The 16,436-nt window shown below is 43.2% G+C and overlaps 1 protein-coding gene across 2 annotated transcripts in view; it reads left to right on the top strand.

Moving 5' to 3' along the window:
• The first annotated feature begins 1,176 nt into the window (after positions 1–1,176).
• Positions 1,177–16,436, top strand: part of LOC118399881 (sodium-coupled neutral amino acid transporter 3-like) — a 71,552-nt gene continuing 56,292 nt past the window's right edge. For both annotated transcript variants that reach the window (XM_052473579.1, XM_052473578.1), the window contains exon 1: positions 1,177–1,414. The gene's annotated coding sequence lies outside the window, so the exon portion shown is untranslated. The remainder of the gene's footprint in view (positions 1,415–16,436) is intronic.

Genomic DNA, 16,436 nt, shown 5'->3' with positions numbered 1-16,436 from the left:
TTCAGACAGGCCTGGACATGTACTGGCTTAAGCAGGGGGACACGTCTGGCACTGCAGGATTTGAGTCCCTGGCGGCGTAGTGTGTTACTGATGGTAGGCTTTGTTACTTTGGTCCCAGCTCTCTGCAGGTCATTCACTAGGTCCCCCCGTGTGGTTCTGGGATTTTTGCTCACCGTTCTTGTGATCATTTTGACCCCACGGGGTGAGATCTTGCGTGGAGCCCCAGATTCGAGGGAGATTATCAGTGGTCTTGTATGTCCTCCATTTCCTAATAATTGCTCCCACAGTTGATTTCTTCAAACCAAGCTGCTTACCTATTTCAGATTCAGTCTTCCCAGCCTGGTGCAGGTCTACAATTTTCTTTCTGGTGTCCTTTGACAGCTCTTTGGTCTTGGCCATAGTGGAGTTTGGAGTGTGACTGTTTGAGGTTGTGGACAGGTGTCTTTTATATTGATAACAAGTTCAAACAGGTGCCATTAATACAGGTAACGAGTGGAGGACAGAGGAACCTCTTAAAGAAGAAGTTACAGGTCTGTGAGAGACATAAATCTTGCTTATTTGTGACCAAATACTTATTTTCCACCATAATTTGCAAATAAATTCATAAAAAATCCTACAATGTGATTTTCTGGATTTTCTTTTCTCATTTTGTCTGTCATAGTTGAAATGTATCTATGATGAAAATTACAGGCCTCTCTCATCTTTTTAAGTGGGAGAACTTGCACAATTGGTGGCTGACTAAATACCTTTTTGCCCCACTGTATGTAGATTTGCATAAGAATAGAACTAAATCACTAAAGGAATGATAATACATCAAATAAAACCCAGTCTATTGTGTGTGATATGCTCTCTTCCATATTATTGGGTAAATTCTCTATGATCTACGGTGCAGTTTAGTAATCATGCAACTACATCTTGATTTAGCCTACATTGGTGAGAAAATAGAAAAATGTATCAAAAACCAACCATGCATATGGATATCATTATTTCTGTATAGTTTATTCAACGTCCAATTAAAGTGCAGAACAAAGAAAGACATTTAGGCTGCTACTGTATGTAGCAAGCACAGTGCAAGAATGTAATTTTGTTGTGCTCTGGGAACCGCACTTGAGAGAACCAATTGATTGGAGGTTGCATGTAGTAGGCGGACCCTGGACCCACTCGACATCCCACTTTTAAGAGATCAGGAGAACACATGACATTTACATAGCATTTGAGAAGGAGCGAACAGGGATCACAATATATATATATATATACATATATACATATATATATATATATACTTTTTTTTTGCCATTTAACAGGCAACAGAAAGAAGAGAAGCCACTAGATGAAGGAAAAACAGTAAAGCAGCGGAGGCAAGATCCGTGTGGAGATATCCGGAGTTGGCACAGTGGCACTCTAGTTCTCTCTGGTAAGATTATTATTCACCGTCAATTTTCAGTGGAATGAATGTATTTTCATATTCATAGTCGGCTATTCGTCACCCTCGTCATTCCCTTTGTGGTCTACTGAATATAGAATAAATATAGCTATCAAACAGTCACAACTATTCATATTATGAACCTGTTATCGAATAGGATTGCCACCTAGAGTCAAATGGTCGCTCCAATGAAAAATAATACTGTGAAACATTTTTTGAAATGTAAGACATATCTTCTCGAATTACTTTTACCTAAAGAGTCCTGTTACATTCTTGTTACATTGTTACATTATTGTGGCGTTATAATACTGAAGTAACAGTTCTCAGACAGTGCTCGTGGATCTTGCTCTTTCGCCAGGTGATACTGTAACTTGCGCAGCCACGCTGGGTGATAATGCCTTCGTCATCTACAATTTCAAATTCTAGTTCAGAAAAAGACAGCTAGTGATCGTTCATACTTTATTCGCCATTCGTTTATGTTATACAAATGTCTGTATTCAGCATGTGGCATATTTGCCACATTTCTTCGACACTTCAATAGATGCTGTGGCATTTGTAATAGGCTATCCGTATCCCCCTTCTCGTTTACTACTTAAACCTAGCATATACTATAGTTTATTATTGGCAGATATTCTGCTATTATCATATAGGCCAGTCCAATAAAGTTTTAATTTGCCCTTTGCAAATCAGGCCCCTGTAATTGACATAGCCTACAACAGAAGCCTATAGTGCATTTAGGAACACGTTTTTATATGGTGTGTTGAGTTGTATTATCTATTATACACCCCCCACCCTGTAACTCTGGGTCACTATGCATTAGACAGATAACAAGCATTTCTAGATACACCTGGGTTGCTGAGAAGCCCCAGAGGGCGGAGCCCCTTCTGAGGGCTATTTGTAGGGAGGGCAGCAGGTGAGACTACTGTGTTTGCTGGAGCTGACAGGAGGGAGCAGGCGTGAGTTACTGTTCTGTCGGCTTGTCAAGACTACTGTTTCTATATTTGAAAAAGCTGGCTCGTCAGTGAGTCATGCTCTGTCTCATTCTCTCCACCTTCACCTTCTCCCCCTCCAGCCCCCACCCCCACTCCAGAGCACTGGCTTACTGCTGAGCGGACTGAATGCTCCAGCCAGAGCTGTGTGCTTTGAACTACAGATTCACACAAGTGTGTGTGTGTGTGTGTGTGTGTGTGTGTGTGTGTGTGTGTGTGTGTGTGTGTGTGTGTGTGTGTGTTTATGTAGCGTTGTTTTTGATTGAGCTCAACTTAGTAGCATATCATATTAATTTATTTGGTGTGTAGGCTTATTGGATCAGTGGTTTGATTTTCAACCTTTGAGAGTGACATGTTTGACTGTGAACATTACTTTTTGTAATTTTGTTACTGACTGGGCGGCAGGTAGCCTAGCGGTTAGAGCTTTGGGCCAGTAACCGAAAGGTAGCTGGTTCAAATACCTGAGCTTACAATGTGAATAATCTGTCAGTGCCCTTGAGCAAGGCACTCAAGGCCCCCCCTACAAAACCCTAATTTGCACCCCCCCTCAGAGATTGAGAGAGAGAGAGTGTCATCCTTTTCCCATTTTGTGAGTTGTTATCCATGTGACATAATTAAACTCGGCTGACAAGTGTTTTTCAGTTTTTCTCTCTATTACCTTGTTTGATACACATTTGCAGTATGACTTGAATCACAGTCCAAGTATTGTAATAATTACCTATTAGTGAGTGCCTTAGTAGGATACTTGTCTCACAGATGGTTTTCCATGCTCTCTCTGAATCTCAAACTTAAGTGCATTTGGTTTGTGCTGTTCATGTAATGGAATCCCACATTATAGCTCCTTGTATCATCTTCACTAAGGTGGCGTGAGAGTTAATGGCCTACGAAGTAGACGGGTTCACTCTATCCCTATCTTATTGTATCAAAGTATTTTCTACCTAATGTATCCCCCTCCTGCCTGCATGTATTGCTCTACCTCTGCAGGAATAACAAGTCAACATGAAATGAATTACATTTGACATTTTTGAACTCATGCAATGCAGGAAGACCGAACTCCCCTACAGAGACTTGAGGCCCAGAGATGTAGACTGTGGGAAGACATAAGCCACTGTCTTGTCAAGTGTTTTGATGCTGTGATTTGCTTTGTTAATTAATGAAATGACGGGAACATCAACTTCAACAACAAATTCATTTTATACTCTCAACCCCCCTCACCGTAATATGATGGTTACCTGCAGCCAGGTCAGACATGTGTGCTAGAAACTACATTGGAGAGCTTTACGATTGGTGTGGTTATTACATATGTTATAACATGTTAATAACTTTTGTTTCCCCACATAGTTCAATCCAGCCACTGCTTACTGTGGGCTCCTGTCCAATTCAACTCAGGGGCTTTCAAAGTGTACCAGAATGATAAGGAACATCTCAGGATTCTAACCTATTAAACCTACAAGTATGTCTGATCAGATATAGTCAAGGCGCATTAGAGAAATCCTCAGCTATGAAAACCAAACTCTTTTATAAGTTCTGTTTGTACATTGAAGTACCCTAGTCTGAGAGGGAAAACTACCTGTAATCTTTTTAATTGTCTAAGCTACCAAGATTAGGGAGGTATTAAAATAAAATATTTTGAAGCAGGTGGTTAGCTTTTCTTTGGAAATGTGCATGGCATCAGTCCGGGTTTGTAAGAGCATCCAGTCAAAGATCTTTGGCCTTATTTGAACAGTTTTAAAAGAGTGTTTGAGACTCTTACTTTCACAGAGTCTTAGAATACCCAGAACACACACTTTTAGATTTGCTAAAGATAAAATGATGAAAACCTCAAATGAAATGTTTAGTGTGTAATTTGGTTGTGGGAATGCCTCCGGGTCCACCACACAATTCCACAACTTCTATTTCATAAAGCTGTTTCATAACCACAGTCTAATAGACCAGGCTAAAACTTGTCTGAGTTTTGGAAATTGAGGCCACTGCATCAGGAAAGCTCATGTGTTTGTATCAAGTTATGCCACTCATCTGTTCAATTTAACATCTGAGGAAGTGCATAAGAGTGCATTGATGGAGGACATCCAGAGTTACGCTCTTTCACTCAGCAGTGATCAGGGTGTCTATTAGGCACAGGATGCAAGGCTAGAACTAGAAGTAGGCCAGACTCAGAGACATGCTCTTACCCCTCTGCGATGTCAATGGCCTCCTTGTGACATCAGTGAGGAGAGGTACTAATCTATTTGTTTCAGCTAAGCTAAAAAATAGTTGGTGTTAGTCCGTGCTTACTGGGGTGTAACCTACAGTGTTACTTGCAATGGAATTTTATGAATGTCCTATGATTTGCCAACAGGCAGTTGCAATGGCCTTTTTAATCCTGATTCCTGTGACAAATCAATTTGGCTATTTAAGCTGTAAATATCAGCTACCTGTTTATCAGGAGTTATCCTGAGCCTATTTGCAATGAGAACAGCGGGAAATGCAGAAGTATTCTTTTCCCCCCGCTATGACCAGCTCAACAAAAAATGACTGATAGAAACTTGAAACCACTGATCATGACAATTTAGCCCACGGGGTGAAACACCTGGACAACAGTTGTGAGTAGCCTGATTGTCCATTCCATACTGTCTATTTTACTTTGACCGGTCCTGTTTTTAGGATATGGTGTTTGTTAACGTCAGCACACAACGTCAGTTTTATATGATTGGGCGCCATTTAGGTTAGGCTATTTGATCTGAGAAATGTGCTTGTTGTAAAAAGTGTCTGTCTCATTACATGTAAAGTGTCTGTAGTGTCTGTCTCATTATATGTAAAAAAGTGTCTGTCTCATTACATGTAAAGTGTCTGTAGTGTCTGTCTCATTATATGTAAAAAAGTGTCTGTCTCATTACATGTAAAGTGTCTGTAGTGTCTGTCTCATTATATGTAAAAAAAGTGTCTGTCTCATTACATGTAAAGTGTCTGTAGTGTCTGTCTCATTATATGTAAAAAGTGTATGTCTCATTATATGTAAAAAAAAAAGCGTGTCTCATTATATGTAAAAAAGTGTCTGTAGTGTCTGTCTCATTACATGTAAAAAAGTGTATGTCTCATTATATGTACTCTTTCTACCATAGGCTATATCTGCTATATAGCCTAGAGATTAAAAGCACGGGGCCAGTAACTGAAAGATTGCTGGTTTGAATCACTGAGCTGACTATGTGAAAAATCTGTTGAAGTTCCCTTGAACAAGGCACTTAACCCTAATTGCTCCTGTAAGTCACTCTGGTTAAGAGTGTCTGCTAAATGACTAAAATTGTAATTTCTGTTACATGATTTTGTGACGGATGTTGGTGGAGCACCACAGCGATGCGTCTCTCCAACAGCACCCCAGAGAGGCGTGCTGGGAATGGACAATCAAAATATTTTGCTCCCCTGCCTTTGACAAAGTGGCCACTTCTTATCACAGGGCGACATCAACTCTCAACGAAAAAGCCCATATGCCACTCATAGAGATAAATAGTCATTGTTTTTAGGCAGAATTACGTGAGGTGTATACGCTGTATACACATTCACTCACACACACTACATTGGCACTCCTACACAAAACCCACACACATTCACATACACTACATACGCACACAACACCCACATGCATACTGACACAACACAAACACACATACACACACATTACACACACACACATGCATACACTCATCATTTTACTCTTAGTACTATCTATCTTGATGCCTAGTCACTTTACCCTGCTTTCATGTTCATACTGTATCTACCTCAAATACCTTGTACCTTTGCACATTAATCTGGTACTATACTCAGCAAAAAAAGAAACGTCCTCTCACTGTCAACTGCGTTTACTTTCAGCAAACATAACATGTGTAAATATTTGTATGAACATAACAAGATTCAGCAACTGAGACATAAACTGAACAAATTCCACAGACATGTGACTAACAGAAATTGAATAAAGGGGGGGTCAAAATTAAAAACAACTGTCAGTATCTGGTGTGGCCACCAGCTGCATTAAGTACTGCAGTGCATCTCCTCCTCATGGACTGCACCAGATTTGCCAGTCCTTGCTGTGAGATGTTTCCCCACTCTTCCACCAAGGCACCTGCAAGTTCCCGGACATTTCTGGGGGGAATGGCCCTAGCCATCACCCTCCGATCTAACAGGTCCCAGACGTGCTCAATGGGATTGAGATCCAGGCTCTTCGCTGGCCTTGGCAGAACACTGACATTCCTGTCTTGCAGGAAATCACACACAGAACGAGCAGTATGGCTGGTGGCATGTTCATGCTGGAGGGTCATGTCAGGATGAGACTTCAGGAAGGGTACCACATGAGGGAGGAGGATGTCTTCCCTGTAACGCACAGCGTTGAGATTGCCTGCAATGACAACAAGCTCAGTCCAATGATGTTGTGACACACCGCCCCAGACAATGACGGACCCTCCACCTCCAAATCGATCCCACTCCAGAGTACAGGCCTCGGTGTAACGCTCATTCCTTCGACGATAAACGCGAATCCGACCATCACCCCAGGTGAGACAAAACCGCGACTCATCAGTGAAGACCACTTTTTGCCAGTCCTGTCTGGTCCTGCGTCGGTGGGTTTTTGCCCATAGGCGACGTTGTTGCCGGTGATGTTTGGTGAGGACCTGCCTTACCACAGGCCTACAAGCCCTCAGTCCAGTCTCTCTCAGCATATTGAGGACAGTCTGAGCAATGATGAAGGGATTGTGTGTTCCTGGTGTAACTCGGGCAGTTGTTGTTGCCATCCTGTACCTGTCCCGCAGGTGTGATGTTCGGATGTACGTATCCTGTGTAGGTGTTGTTACATGTGGTCTGCCACTGCGAGGATGATCAGCTGTCCGTCCTGTCTCCCTGTAGCGCTGTCTTAGCTGTCTCACAGTACGGACATTGCAATTTATTGCACTGGCCACCTCTGCAGTCCTCATGCCTCCTTGCAGCATGCCAAAGGCACATTCACGCAGATGAGCAGGGACCTTGAGTCAGTAGAAAGGCCTCTTTAGTGTTCTAAGATTTCATAACTGTGACCTTAATTGCCTACCGTCTGTAAGCTGTTAGTGTCTTAACGACCGTTCCACAGGTGCAAGTTCATTCATTGTTTATGGTTCATTGAAGAAGCATGGGAAACAGTGTTTAAACCCTTTACAATGAAGATCTGTGAAGTTATTTGGATTTTTACGAATTATCTTTGAAAGACAGGGTCCTGAAAAAGGGACGTTTCTTTTTTTTGCTGAGTTTAGCTCCATTCTTGTGTATTTTATTTTTATTTCTCTTGTGTTACTATTTTATTTGCATTATATTTTTAAAGCTTTTCACATGTGAGTTCCAAATATCTCTAACGGTTGCCCCAATGTGAGTTTATTTTATGCATGTTACGCAACAGGACAGTTAACAGCTAATTATCTATAGGCTATGTTTCAACTTCTACATTTCAAATGATTTTCGAACAAGTTTTATTTTCTGACAACAGTTTGAATTGAGGAGTGTTGCGCCTCCTCATTAATTCACATAAGAAGTAGCTAATTTCACTATTGCGGACAATTTATGTTTGAGATCTTTACTGAGCTGGGCAAACTTCTTTGTTCATCGAGAGCCCAAGCACTTCCCCAATGTTTCCCCACATCAAGTATGAAGACATTGCGCATCTCCAGTCAGAACAGACTTTGCACAAGCCTTTGCGCCCTGGCACATTTTCTGGCTGGTGGCCGTATTGCCTTCATTGTTGTTTTCCTTACAAATAATAACTTTGGACATGTGTGCATTCCTATCAAAGTAAGTACCTTATTTTCTGTATATCATGTTCTTGTTTCTACTGTAGCATAACGTATGTATGTATGTTTTATTCACATTTTCAAGTACTGGTGACAAGTCATGCATTCCGATTCCTGCAGGAATTGTAATGGACACATATGATGTGTGTAAAATTATTTTTTTGAAGATTGTACTGATTATGATGAGCTAATGCTAAGCTATTTTCCAGCTATGTGTGGCGCCATGTTTGTTGACATCATACAATGCATTATGGTTGTCACGTAAGCGTCTATCAGACCAAAGATGTTATAACAAGGTATAGTTCACTCGACTAACTTATGGTGCTTTCAAGACAGCTGGGAACTTGAATACGAGGTCAAATCATGACGTCAGTGATTTTCAGGTCGGAAGGTCAGAGCTCTAGAAAGAGGCCTAAGTTCCTGAGTTGGAATTCCGAGATTGATGACCGTTGAGCTTGTTTTTTCACAGTTCCCAGTTGTCTTGAACGCATTGAAGTGGAAGTTGTAGATTTCCAAGTTCCTAGTTGTTTTGAACGAGGTATCAGATTGTAACTATGGTACCTCAGCTCATACCCCCCTTTCCAGGGTTTATTTTTAGTCAGTGTATAAACTTGCCCTGTGTTTGCCCCCCATTTATTGATAATTCCCCCATCATAGTAATATTTCCTGCATTATATCCCCCAAGCTATCTTCCACCGATTTCTATCACCCATGGACAAAAAACTGTCACGACTCCTACCGAAGGTGGCTCTCCTTCCTGTTCGGGTGGCGCTCGGCGCTCGTCGTCACCGGCCTACTAGCTGCCACTGATCCATTTTCCCCTTTCTGTTTATTGGATTCACCTGTTTTGTGTGTAGGCGGATTAGTCGGGCTATGTTAGCCAGTAGGCCCGCCTGCTCTTTGTGCGGGATTGTTTTGTGTTCCTACTGTGCACGTTTGATGTTGACGTGTTTCGTTCGCGGGCTTTTCTCCGGACTGTTTGAGTCCCAGTGTTTGGGGCATTTGTTTTGTGTGCACTCTGTGTTTCGTGGGGTGGCTTATGGTCGCCGTGTGTGCAATAAAAAGCACTACCCTGTACTCTCTGCTTCCTGCGCCTGACTTCGCACCCACTACACCCAGAACGTTACAAAAACACCCAACACAAATGAAATGAAACCCCCCAAAATGGTTTCATCCCTGTTTAGCTTTCGCGCTATGGTTAGGCTAGGTAGTAGGCTTGTATTTGGGATGAGGATCTGTGAGTTGATAACATTTTATTTGCTTTGTGATTTGTCTAAAATGGTAATTGACTTTTCAAGTCATGTGCTCCAGTTCTTATATGCACTGGGTACAAGTACATCGAAGATTTGTAAAATGCTGAAAAGTGCCCAAACTAAATTAATATTTTTCAGGCAATGGGCTTTGACTTTGACTTTATTTATTAGCGTCTTGTAGTGAATGGCATTCTGGGATTAGGGAGTTTTCACTTTTCAAAGATAAACAAAAATGTAGCTGCTGTTAGCTTAGCTGACATGCATCTCTACTCTAAACAATATTACATTTCTCTGGTGTGCTCACCAGAGTTGTGGTACATTCTTAACAAGTCTAGCTGTTAGGTCGCTAACTTATGATTTGTTTTTTTGTCAGCGCAACCTTATTGAGACTGGTTTATGGGATGAGTTTGGCTGTGGATGTGTTCCGTGTGATGTTTGGATGATGTAGTTCGCATTTGTCTTTTACAGTAAAAGGTGAAATATAGGAATAAAGTTGTGAATAGCTTTATTTCCCAGCAGTACAAAACATTGTTTAGATGCTTTTCAGACAACAATGCTGTTTAGACAGGTTTGTTGCATCATATATTCTGTTGCTGCTGTTCCAATCACATACTTGTGATGGTACGTAGCAGGGACCAGTCAACTATGATCACAAATATGTGATCGTATGCGTTGAAGGGGTAAACTGTGCATCGTTGGGGTGCTTGTAAGCAAGCATTTCACGGTAAAGTCTACACCTGTAACGGCGTTCGTCTGTCGAAAGAGAGTCGGACCAAAATGCGTCGTGGTGGTTACTCATGTTCTTTAATTCAAAATATGTACAATACATGAAATAACTTAAATACAAAACAACAAACGAAACGCGAAAACCTATACAGCCTATCTTGTGAAAACAAACACAGAGAGCCTGTACTGGAGAGCCTGAGAGCAGGGCTGGCACAGGACGTGCAAGGCTAGGTGGGTACACAGGAGGCCTAGTGCGTGAGGCTGGCACAATTTTCACCAGCCGACTAACACGCACCTCAGGACGAGTATGGAGCGCTGACCCAGGTGCCATCAAATCCCCGACACGCTCCGTCTGACGAATATCGTACCTAAAGCACCAAACTAGCAACTCCCTCATTACTCTCTCCTCCACTTTCCCCATTAACTCCTTCACAGTCTCTGCTTCGCTCACCTCTAACACCGGCTCTGGTTCTGGTCTCCTCCTTGGCTCCTCACGATAAACAGGGAGAGTTGGCTCAGGTCTGACTCCTGACTCTACCACACTCTCCCTGAGCCCCCCTCCCAATACATTTTTGGGGCTGACTCTCGGCTTTCTTCTGCGCCGTCGTGCTTGTTTCTCCAACTCCATTCTCCTATAACCCTCTTCGCACTGCTCCAGCGAATCCCAGGCGGGCTCCGGTACTCTCCCTGGGTCGACCGCCCACCTGTCTATTTCCTCCCAAGTAGTGTAGTCCCGATATTGTTGCTCCTGCTGCCGCTGTTGCTCCTCCTCATACCAGCGCCTCTCAGCTCTCGCCGCCTCCAGTTCTTCTTTGGGGCGGCGATATTCTCCAGGCTGATCCCAGGGTCCTTCTCTGAACAATTCTTCCTCCCATGTCCGTTCCTCCTTTCGCTGCCTGTTGACACGCCGCTTGGTCCGGGTGGGGTGGGTGATTCTGTAACGGCATCCGTCTGTCGAAAGAGAGTCAGACCAAAATGCGGCGTGGTGGTTACTCATGTTCTTTAATTCAAAATATGTACGATACATGAAATAACTTAAATACAAAACAACAAACGAAACGCGAAAACCTATACAGCCTATCTTGTGAAAACAAACACAGAGACAGGAACAATCACCCACAAAACACTCAGAATATGGCTGCCTAAATATGGCTCCCAATCAGAGACAACGATAATCACCTGACTCTGATTGAGAACCGACTCAGGCAGCCATAGACTAATTAGACACCCCACAAAACCCCAAGACAAAAAACACACCACAATAACCCATGTCACACCCTGGCCTGACCAAATAAATAAAGAAAACACAAAATACTAAGACCAAGGCGTGACAGCACCAGTGTATTCGGCGCATGTGACAAATAACATTTGGTTTTATGTTTTGTTGGAGGTGCGTCTTTGTCAGTTTAGCAAGGAAAATGCCGCCCTCATCAATCTGTTGCCATAGTGGCTGCCTAATCCTGCCTAAAGGGTGGGCCGGCCCTGGTAATTTGTGACTGAGACTTGGGTGCTTTAAACAATGTAAATTTGTTGATTGCTAGGCATACAAACAATGTTTTTTCTTGATACATTTGAAACCAGGTTTAGTTGTGGCCGCAACCGGACTAGATTGTGAACAACTCTTGACGGAATGCATTGTTTGACTGACGTGAGGTAGATAAGCACAATATGTTTTGGTTCTACAAAATAGTAATGAATTCATTGCATTCAGTCTTGCACCATGTGATCAATTACCAGTTCTAAATAGGTATTTTTCATCTCTATGCTGTTGTTGCTGACTGCAGCATGATCTATTTTACATTTGGTCGGACCATGTCTCTAGGGGCTCTGAGCCGGAGGAGTGCGTATTAATCCTGATGTAGTAATTGCGGTTAGGACTGTCCTTGGTGGGCTAGCTCGAATCGCATTTCCACTGCCTCCAGAAATTAAAATGTATTTAATGTTGTTACACACACATCTCACAGTTCTTAGAATGGAGGCCTAGTACTTATCTCAGCTGTTTTGTGAACTATAAATGCTTTTGAAAGAATTGAACATAAAGCCCTTGTGCTCACAAGTCCCATGACAGTGGAGTTAGCCTAGTCCTAGACCCACCTGGTACCATGGCATGTGATGTAGCTGGGTCCACGCTGCTGAACCATGGTGGAGGCCACTCGCTGAATTTCCAGCTGGATGGTTGCCCCTGTGATAATCTCTCTCCTCATCCATGTGCAAGGCAGGTAGCCTAGGTAGCCTAGGCATTGGGGTAGTAACTGAAAGGTTGCTAGTTCTAATCCCTAAACTGACAAAGTAAAAATCTGTCATTCTGTCCCTGAACATGGCAGATAACCCACTGTTTCTAGGCTGCCATTGTAAATAAGAATTTGTTCTTAACTGACTTGCCCAGTTAAATAAAGGTTAAAAATAAATAAATAGAGAGGAGGTGGGGGAACCAGCAGAATTCGCTCCTTTATTTGGGGCCACATGACTGATATAAAGATGAGCTGGCACTGAGTGGTGCAGGAGGAGCCTCAGCCATACATACAGACTACAAGCCCATGTGCTGACTATCCTCTGCCATTTTCACAGCTGACACAAGCATACCATCTAGCCATATGGAGGTTTCCTCATGGGTCAATGCCTGATACTGCTTTGCCAATGCTCTCATTTATGCCAAGCATCCTGCCCAGTACCACAAACAAGCTGACTCGTGCTATGGATGTTTGGAGCCACAGTGTAAACTATACAGCCGGCTGGCCCTGTGAACTTATAGGAAAGTACTTCTGACGTTGGTACAGTCTTACATGTTTGGCGAAGACTGATCAATTTATTGAGGAAATTTGAGCTGTTTTTTTACACTTGACCTGAATCCTTCTCTAACATAATATACAAGAGAAATTGAGCTGTTGTACTGTATGAATAAACAGACATTCCACTAAACCATTAGAACTTGAGTTAGAACACTGTTCATGTACTTCAGGCAAGTTCAATCCTCCATGTGAGGATTGGGACAGCTTGCCACAGCATAGTTTTTTTTACTAAACATCTGACAGAATGAGGTATAGCAGCTAGTAAGGCTCAGCATCTTCAATCTGTCCTTCCACATAATTGTCAGAGTGATCTCGAACTTAGTGCACACTCATGAACCAGTGGGATATTTGATCAATCATATCATTGTTCCACGTTATTGCTAGCCTCTTATCTGTTCAGCAGTCATACGATCTATTGAGAAATGATTTTAGACTCCAGGTGTCACGAAAAAAAACATAAAGTAGATAACAATTATCAACCAGACATTTCCAGTGGAAACATATCCATGGAAACCTTTTCTGGTGGAAACCTTTTCATCCATACAATTTGTCTTTGTTCCTTTACAAAGAAGTGAAGGAGAGGATGCAGTCATCTACCTTATGAAGCCACAATTCGTGTTCTCATTCTGACAATGTTGATCCTGGTATCAGTATTTACAAACACCTATATCTGACCAATACACCTGAGCCAGGTCCCTCTCACCTGTTTTACATCATCTGTTCGGTCTGCCATTCCACTGTATTGTGGAAACACTGCTCATATGTTAAGCCCTCTTCTTCTGGTCTGCTACTAGTGACCTACACTGCCATCTGCCAATATTACCTGACCTCTCAACTGTTGTCCTTTGGTCTGTGTTTCACTCTGATATACTGTACCACTGGGTCTCTATCCTTCTACATGTATCATTAGTCTCGTACTTGTACTCAATGGGACGAATCCTATCTTCCACTTAATTTTCACTGAGTGTTGGTGTCAATGGGAGACTAAGTGAGCATTTTGACTTAAAAGTGGACGTTAGGATTTCCCCCTATGTTTCTTACCAGTGTTCTCTACCTGTGTTCTACATGCTGACCCTCATACCTGTGTCCTCCATTTCCTGGTTGATTATTTGATCTAGCTGTGCTGTGGTCTTGTTACCAGTGTGATGTAGGATTCGACAGTGTCACTTCCTCCCTGTGGGGTGTAAAGTGTGAGAATGTGAGCTAGCGTGAGGATGTGATGCGGGTTGCTCTATAAATAAATCACATTTCCAGTCACCCAGCTGCAGCTCCTTCTTCACGCAGCCCAGCCAGCCGTAGGACACTGGAACCACACAGCTCAGCTCTACTCCCTTCCAAACACCTCCACGCTGCATTAGAGTTCATCCACAGATACACACCCACTCAAACACACACAAACACACACTGCCGACACCCTGAGCCCACAGGCCACATACACACACGCACATATACAGGGGCGTCATGCATCCAAAAAATCTGAGGGAGCACAAAGTACGTGAGGATGGCCGGCAGATGGTCTGAATGGGGGCTAGGCCTAGAAGATGGACAATTTTGCATTTTTCAAACACCTGAAACAGCTATTTCCTGTAATCTAGAGCCATAATAATTATGTTTAATTCTATGTCAAAAATATGTATATTGTTCTGCATATCTAAGCATACCTATTGAGCTGCCTGCATCTCTGATAAAATCTGGGTAAAAGATTGAAAGGAATTTGAGTCTTATTCAGTACATTTAGTAATTGCTTGGTTTTCTAAAGTCTAACGACCTTGCAAGCAGGTATGTCAGCTAAGATGCAATACATCAAATCAAATCAGATTTATTTATATAGCCCTTCATACATCAGCTGATATCTCAAAGTGCTGTACAGAAACCCAGCCTAAAACCCCAAACAGCAAGCAATGCAGGTGTAGAAGCACAGTGGCTAGGAAAAACTCCCTAGAAAGGCCAAAACCTAGGAAGAAACTTAGAGAGGAACCAGGCTATGTGGGGTGGCCAGTCCTCTTCTGGCTGTGCCGGGTGGAGATTATAACAGAACATGGCCAAGATGTCCAAATGTTCATAAATTACCAGCATGGTCAAATAATAATAAGGCAGAGCAGTTGAAACTGGAGCAGCATGGCCAGGTGGACTGGGGACAGCAAGGAGTCATCATGTCAGGTAGTCCTGGGGCATGGTCCTAGGGCTCAGGTCCTCTGAGAGAGAGAAAGAAAGAGAGAATTAGAGAGAGCATATGTGGGGTGACGAGTCCTCTTCTGGCTGTGCCGGGTGGAGATTATAACAGAACATGGCCAAGATGTTCAAATGTTCTTAAATGACCAGCATGGTCGAATAATAATAAGGCAGAACAGTTGAAACTGGAGCAGCAGCACGGCCAGGTGGACTGGGGACAGCAAGGAGTCATCATGTCAGGTAGTCCTGGGGCATGGTCCTAGGGCTCAGGTCCTCCGAGAGAGAGAAAGAAAGAGAGAAGGAGAGAATTAGAGAACGCACACTTAGATTCACACAGGACACCGAATAGGACATGAGAAGTACTCCAGATATAACAAACTGACCCTAGCCCCCCGACACATAAACTACTACAGCATAAATACTGGAGGCTGAGACAGGAGGGGTCAGGAGACACTGTGGCCCCATCCGAGGACACCCCCGGACAGGGCCAAACAGGAAGAATATAACCCCACCCACTTTGCCTAAGCACAGGCCCCACAACACTAGAGGGATATCTTCAACCACCAACCATCCTGAGACAAGGCTGAGCATAGCCCACAAATATCTCCGCCATGGCGCCAACCCAGACAGGATGACCACATCAGTGAATCAACCCACTCAGGTGACGCACCCCTTCCAGGGACGGCATGAGAGGGCCCCAGTAAGCCAGTGACTCAGCCCCTGTAATAGGGTTAGAGGCAGAGAATCCCAGTGGAAAGAGGGGAACCGGTCAAGCAGAGACAGCAAGGGCGGTTCATTGCTCCAGTGCCTTTCCGTTCACCTTCCCACCCCTGGGCCAGACTACACTCAATCATATGACCCACTGAAGAGATGAGTCTTCAGTAAAGACTTAAAGGTTGAGACCGAGTTTGCATCTCTGACATGGGTAGGCAGACCGTTCCATAAGAATGGAGCTCTATATGAGAAAGCCCTGCCTCCAGCTGTTTGCTTAGAAATTCTAGTGACAATTAGGAGGCCTGCCTCTTGTGACCGTAGCGTATGTGTAGGTATGTACGGCAGGACCAAATCAGAGAGATAGGTAGGAGCAAGCCCATGTAATGCTTTGTAGGATAGCAGTAAAACCTTGAAATCTTGAAATCTGCCCTTGCTTTGACAGGAAGCCAGTGTAGAGAGGCTAGCACTGGAGTAATATGATCAAATTTTTTGGTTCTAGTCAGGATTCTAGCAGCCGTATTTAGCACCAACTGAAGTTTATTTAGTGCTTTTTGCTATTTCAGCCACACCCAATGCTGACAGGTGTG

The sequence above is a fragment of the Oncorhynchus keta genome, chromosome 21 (genome assembly GCF_023373465.1).
Source record: "Oncorhynchus keta strain PuntledgeMale-10-30-2019 chromosome 21, Oket_V2, whole genome shotgun sequence".
NCBI classification, from domain to species: domain Eukaryota; kingdom Metazoa; phylum Chordata; class Actinopteri; order Salmoniformes; family Salmonidae; genus Oncorhynchus; species Oncorhynchus keta.
The sequence above is the reverse complement of the archived record's forward strand: the minus strand, read 5'-3'. Positions and strand labels throughout refer to the sequence as shown.